The sequence below is a fragment of the Ananas comosus genome, unplaced genomic scaffold, assembly GCF_001540865.1.
Source record: "Ananas comosus cultivar F153 unplaced genomic scaffold, ASM154086v1, whole genome shotgun sequence".
NCBI classification, from domain to species: domain Eukaryota; kingdom Viridiplantae; phylum Streptophyta; class Magnoliopsida; order Poales; family Bromeliaceae; genus Ananas; species Ananas comosus.
The window spans coordinates 16,284-23,461 of NW_017893506.1; the positions used below are offsets into that span (position 1 = coordinate 16,284).

The following is a 7,178-nucleotide window of genomic DNA, read 5'->3' on the forward strand; positions in this document are numbered from 1 at the left end:
GTGCCACTTACAATATCTTCTGCGTTTTAATTCTTCTACAGGAGGTATGGTTTGGCCTTCCTGTAGTTTAATTCGTCCATCCTTTAACAACCGATCGAAAATAAGATCGGTCTTTGCTATGTCAAATGAATAACTAAATGCTGATATTTGTGTTTTTGCTTCTCTTGACTTTGTAGGTTTTAGCAAAGCACATTTGTACGGTTGACTGTTTCTTACCATCTCGGCAGCACAGATTTCGGCCTCATCAGCCTAATCTTCTGCCTCTTCAGATGAATTCGGCTCTTCATGAGCCGAGGACTCCTCAAAGAAAGAAATATTCTTCTCATTTCCTTTGTTCCAGTCCTTATTTCGGCTCCATCTAGGCCGATCTTCATTATTCCCTTTTCGAAATTGCTCATATTGAGCAACTCGAACTCCCAAATCGAAAAAATTTGAAAAAAATTTATCTTCAAAGTGATCTTTAATCTTAAAATGCATGCCGTTGAATGCCATTTTGGCAAATTCTGATTCCGGCATTCTTACAAAACATCAGCTTCGAGCCGTCTTGAATCGGTTTAAATATTCATCAACCGATTCTCCTGTTTTCTGTCTAAATTGAGCCAAATCTGCAACCGACAACTCCGGCTCGGTTCTATAAAATTGCTCATGAAATTTACCCTCTAATTCGTCCCAGTCTCGGACGGAATTAGCAGGTAGACTTGTATACCAAGTGGAGGCAGCCTTGGTCAGTGAGGTATTGAATAACTTTAATTTTAAAAAAGGATCTGCCGCTGCTTCACGGCATTGGGCTGTAAATCGAGCGACATGTTCGACCGTATTTTCGGTCTCATCGCCAAAAAATTTGTCAAATTTCGGCATCTTCCAATTTGCCGGATATGGATGTTCTACATCTATATTAGCAGGATATGGTGATATGAATATAGGCCGCATTACCGGCCTTGTGCCTACTCCGAAAGTATTCCGGATAGCTTCTTCTATTTGCGCGTATATCTCATTATTGATTCCCTGCAAAGGTTCTTGCGCTGGTACTGGGTTCGGTTGTTGTTGAACATCGAAATTCTGTACTAAGGGATTAACTCCTTGTACATTCGGCGCCTGCCCCCTAGCCCCTACATTTTGGGGCTGGTAGGCTGCAACTGGAGGGGGTGGAGGTAACCCCCAAGCCACTTCCGGCTGTTGACCGGCGTTATCAACAGCCAGTCTATAAGCTGCTTGATACTATGCCCCCTGGTATTAGGGCTGCCCAACTACTGGTGTTACTGGATTCTGTAACACTGGCGTTATCACAGGCGCTTGTAGGCCTGCTATCGGCTGTTCATTCCGAGCTAACAATTGCCCTATTCGGGCTATGTTCTCGTTAGAGGCCGTGATTGCGGCCAAAACGGCATCCAGCCGTACGGTACTTGCGTGACTATTTTGGTCCAAAGTTTATAGGACCCGAGTCATTTGGCCAAGCGCTTGAGTCAAACTAGGCTCCTGTTGGCCAGATTGACCACTAGTTTCATCCTAAACAGGTAAAACCGCTTGGCGCTCTACGTTATTCTCCGAATTGCTGGGCTGTTCACTCCCAGAATTTCTAGGAATGGCCCTATTACAGAGATTCATGGCGTTATCATCAGCCATGTTTTATATAAAATGCGGATTTACCTCAAAATGAGTCCCACTGGGCGTGCCAAAAAATTGTTGGTGGCCGAAAGTCCCGACCCTTGACCCGGTCAAGTATTCTCCTCGGGAAGAGCGTCGGGATGATGAGCAGCCGTGGATGATGACCCTCGAAGTTTGCGCCCACGACGGATCAAGCTATTCGGCCGATGAGGGATCGAATCAGCTGGGTTCAAAGACCTCTGCAGTAAATTCGCTTCGGCAGGATGAGCCGAATGGAGAGGGGAAGCCCAGAATTAGACTAAGAGATGAGCCGAATGGCTAAACAACTTGAGATCTGATCGGCGGGAAGAGCCGAAAATGACTTTGTATTGAATAGCAAATGGAAAAAAGTACAAGAATAGGGGAGTGATGCCCGTAGGGCAGCCAGACTCCAAGTATGAGAACAGGGGAGTGATGCCCGTAGGGTAGACAGACTCTGTGTATGCTAAATTACAGGAACTACTCTTAGGGAAAGCGGTAAATCCGAGAATAGAAAGATGCAGGAAAATAAAGGTGGTCTTTTGTGCACAGGGGCGAAGACCCTTTTTTCAGGGTGCCGTATGCCTATTTATAAAGTTGCCCTTGCGTTCAGTTATCATCACTGCACGATCGGCCACTATCTCCTGATTTGTAGGACCACCTTCGGCCGATTGGAACTGCTTATAACCGCTTGCGATTGCTACGCTTTTTGAATAGACGCGGCTCATATCTTCTGGCGCGTTTTATATACTCCCGGTCCACCATTTTGACATGGATTATGGTCGTAGTCCCGGCTTGCCAGCTGTCCGCACCGAATTGGCCCAACAAGCGTCATTCACTTTTACATCATTTTTTTGGAGAGGGGATATCTAAATCGACAACCCACAACATTAGAAATGGTCAAGGCTATTTGAACTTTCTAAAATTTAAATTTTATAATTTGTTGACATCATTTGCCTATATTCTAAATAGTTACAAATTTGACAACTTATAATGATTAATATAAGATAAATTTGATACCATAAAATTGTGAAACTCATGGTTTACGAAGTTCAAATAGTTAAGTTGGTATTTAATGATGTCGATCATCAATTTTGATACTCGATTGCTGAAAACGGCCTGAAAGTAAACAATCTCATTTACTTCTAGAAGTATTCTACCTTTACTCTAATTTCATATATGCTAGCGTAAAGTATAATTTCTTGTATTGGTACTCTTATTTTACAATTGGGAGTAATCCAATTCATAGGACAAGCCAGTTTTGTATTAGGACAGGTTTTAAAAGAGAGGCAATATTTTTACAAACAAAATTCAGATGTTGCACAGATAATATATGTTTCAAGTAAATAATATTTCAAGAATATATTAACTTATATGTTTACTCATTTATATTGTACTTGCTTTCTTATTCTACGGTTCATTTTGATTTCCTCGCATTGATAGTCATGGGATGTATTGATAATAGCATCGTAATGCCATTTAACAGTGGGTATATGGCTCCAGAATATGTTATGCATGGTCACTTCTCAGTCAAGTCAGATGTAGTTAGCTTTGGTGTTGTAATGTTGGAGATCATCACCGGGAGGAAGAACACTGCCCCCCTCCACTCTCAGCAGAATAAAGTTCTCTTGACCTATGTGAGTGTTTCAATTGCGCAACTCCATTTAGATTCAAGTGCTTTTTACCTCCTAGCTTCTAACTCTAGAAATACTTCTCTACTTGATATTAAAAAGAGGAAGCTAGGCATTTGATAAACTAAAAAGATCTGGAGCTTTTGATTGGCCGAAAAGCTGAAATGAGCTTTTGGTAATTGCAAAAGCAGCACCTCCAAGCTTCTACTTGCGAAGAAAGTAGTTGATAGGATATTATTGGAAAAAGCTCTTAGTGCTTTGTTTAACAGCTGTAGTAAAATAATACTTCTATAAAGCTTTTCCTAGGTCAAACAACAATGTTGATTCATAATGAAAGACAATTTTGCATCGCAACGAACTTCTGTCAAGTAATTTTTGGTTTAAATCTCCCAAATACTTCCTATTGCAACAAATTTTGAAGCTTCAAATTGTAGTATCTGCTTTTCATACCTTGAAACAGATTTTAGCTTCTTGTTACTACAACCTTTTGCTTCCTATAATAGAGAAGCTATCTACTCTAGTAGCCGAAACTCAATAGGCGCAAAATATACATTGCTCTCTCTCTCTCTCTCTCTCTCTCTCTTTGTTGTATAGAACATTGGATGGATTTTGATGTACTAAAATTGCACTGATGTAGATATGGGAACACTGGATCAATGGAACAATTTTAGAGATAGTGGATCCATCCGTAGGAAGAAATTACCCGCAAAATGAAGCATTGAAGTACATCCACATCGGATTTTTATGTGTTCAGGAGGATCCAGCAGATAGACCGGTGATCTCGACAGTGGTGGTGATGCTAAACAGTGAAACAGTTTCACATCAAACTGCGTGTCGGCCTGCATTTTGCATTGGACACGGTGGAATTCTCTACGGAGGTACTGGAGACCAATCACCAAATAATAATTATGTTCCTACGTCACTAAATGATGTTTCGGTTACTGAAATTGAACCTAGGTAGATAGAGAAAGTGAGATTAATCTATCGATGGATTTAGCATTTTGTAGCACGATCCTACAAACTATTAGATACGTTTATGTCGGTCATGCTGTACATGGTTTAGTAGAAGAAAATTATAGTATTTTTCAGGATTCAATATAAATTCCAAGAATTTTCTTGTGTGAATAAGCAAATCTTCAAGGGAAATTTGTGTAAAAATTTTTTTTTTTGCATGACATCTCTACCTTTGTATGTACTGTCACATGTATCTCCTCTTCCTCAATGTAAATTCATGGAGAAACCAACAGTTTCTTGCTTCATAGGTATTAAATCTTTGAATTTCAATCGTAGTACACTAGAAAACTACAACCAATTAAGGAGATTTAAGTTCTTGTGTTAGTTTTTAGTTTGCTTCTTCATAAAGATGGATAAACAAGTTCTAGAATGCAAATTTTTGAATAATTTAATTGATTTCCTTGTAGATCGACTTGTTTTGTGATGACCTCAAAAATGCATTTTGCATTTTGTGCCTGTTCACTGGTTTTTATTTCATATTACTAGTCCTTATACAAAACTTGCTTTGTATGCTTAGATCACCTAAAATATGGCAAAAGACTGGAGAATTTCAAATGATTGTTTGCCATGATTGGTATATTTGCGTTTGGGAACTGAAACAAAAAGAAACATCAAATTTTCATTGAGAATGTGATCAAACCTAATTAAGTTTGACATTCAACAACGTAAGGGTACTGCTGAGTTTTACCTAACTTCTCTTATTTGAAAAATTAAGATCAAATAGCATTTCATTACAAGTGATTAACCAAAACATAAGTGTTAAAGAAGAATACAATTTTCTTTTGCCACGAAGGAAAGTCAAGTAGTCAAAAGAAAAGGCAATAGAAAATTGAGAATTAGAAAGCAAGGAACCTGATGTGCCGTCTTTTTGTTCTTTTGTTTAGTTTCTAGAAACTTGCATCTTCATGTGAGGACCGAGATTTTTTCTATATATATTTGACATTTTTTCAAATGTTCTCTTGTGTATTTTAATTTTAAGTTTGTCTGTCAAATTTCAGCAAAAAATAATTTAAAATAAAGTTTTTACGTGATTATTACTTTTCACTTAAAGTGAATAGTAACTTGTGTTTTCGGCGATGGCCGAGGAGAGAGGTGGGCTTCGAACGCGAATTCGACTCCGTTCTAGGTGATCCAATAGCTTATTTTCAATCGCCCGACTATGCCGGAGCCAATGACACTGACGAATTTTATGTTTAACACACGGTTTTCGAGAAAAATGGGTTTTATCACTGAGAGGGCTTTTATTCCGTGATGTTTTTCCTTTTTAGAAGTTTTTGGTGCTCCGTTTTGCGCAAAAATTTACGGGCACAGACTTTTCTGTGAGAGGATCATATTGGAGAGGGGCTAATTTGCGAAATCGGAGCTTTGGAGGACCTTGGTGCAATTATCCCTTTGATTTTTGGATTAGATAGGTTTTTATGTGATTTAGGGGTTTGGGAACCCAAAAAAAATCATAGATCCACTTCCTCCTCTCCTTTTGTCCACCTAAGAGGAGTGCCCTGCCGTCGTCACCAATGCCGCTGGCCGCCATAGATGGAGAAATCTAATCTTCCTCCCCCTCTCTCTCTTTCTTTCTTCATTATGTGTGTTGTGAAGGGGGGGAGCCCAAGCCTTTTCACAACTGGCCGCCGCCGGCCTGGATAACCGCCAGCACCACCATCGAATGTTGGGCGGCCGTCCCTGTCGCTCCCCTGGTGCCGTTGAACCCTGTTTGTAGCCGCGGCCAATGAGGAGCCCCACATAGCTTGTGCGGCCGTAGGGAGGTACTCGACCGCTGTGCGTCGCTGCCACGGGACAACGCTGGAGGTCCCAGGCATTCCACTGGCATCGCCCCTCGCCACCCCGAGCCGTCGCACTGTGATGCCCAAGCCGCAGGCCATTTTTAGTGGCGCTGCTCCGTGCCACACCATTGCCGCCTTTCATCACTGGCCAGGACCACCGGCTACCCCCCCCGGGTGTGGCGACCCTCCCTTGGCCGGTGCTGCCCCCGCCGTGCGGCCAGCCGCCGACGTTGCAATGCCCTAGCCCGAGCTGTTGCTGCCAGGGTGGAATTTCAGCGACTGATTTGGCTGAGCTCTCTTTTCTGGCCGTAGAGACTCTAGTGAGCACCCGAAGCTTGAGCATGACACTCCTGGGGTCTTGTAGAGACTCGTGCTCACCTTCGCTGCGATCTGAGAAGCTTCGGTACACGTGCGAGACTTGGTCGCTGTGGGTACATCTTTGTTGGATGACTTTCTGGATGTTTTGAAATCTTCTAGTTGTCGATTGCACTCCAAACAGCGAGCACGAGTATCCTTGCGTCGAGACAAGTCAAATCGATTGGTTGGATCGATTCGCTGCGCTGCAGATCAGGGTAACGAGCTCGAAACTCTTGTGTTATGCTTTAATTGCATTGTGTTTATTGACTTTAGTGAGCCAATTGCAAATAGTATGCAGTGGGGACCCCACGCACAGCCTCGGACAGCATGTAATCGCTGTTAGCAACCTCTCGACTAATCGTCAAAGGTCCGGGAGCCGTCACGGAGTGGAAGCGGGATCCCACGGCGTTGTTCAGCGAAAATTCGCCCGCCGATCGTACGCGGTTTATGTTGCAGTTTCCGCATGATAGCGATTTGGATGCCTTTGATACCCCGCCAAGCCTTATTGATATAGCCACTTTCGAAGCCTGATTGCTACAGCCACTTTCTGCCAAGCCTGATTGCTACAGCCACTTTCGAAGTTCGGAGGCGATGAATGAGCGGCGGAGGGGTTTCGATTTGTTTTTCGGCAAAATCTCCAGTAAAATGCAGTTTCGCTTCACGATGAGTTTCTGGCTGCTCGGTCACCCCGAAAATCATCGCCTAGCCCTGTTGGCTAGCTGCCAGAGTCACCTCGTGTGTTCAAAGGTGACCGATGAGCGACGGAGGCTTC

General features: G+C 42.5%; 1 pseudogene; it reads left to right on the top strand.

Moving 5' to 3' along the window:
* Nucleotides 1–6,873, top strand: part of LOC109706193 — a 19,339-nt pseudogene extending 12,466 nt beyond the window's left edge.
* The last annotated feature ends 305 nt before the right edge of the window (nucleotides 6,874–7,178 follow it).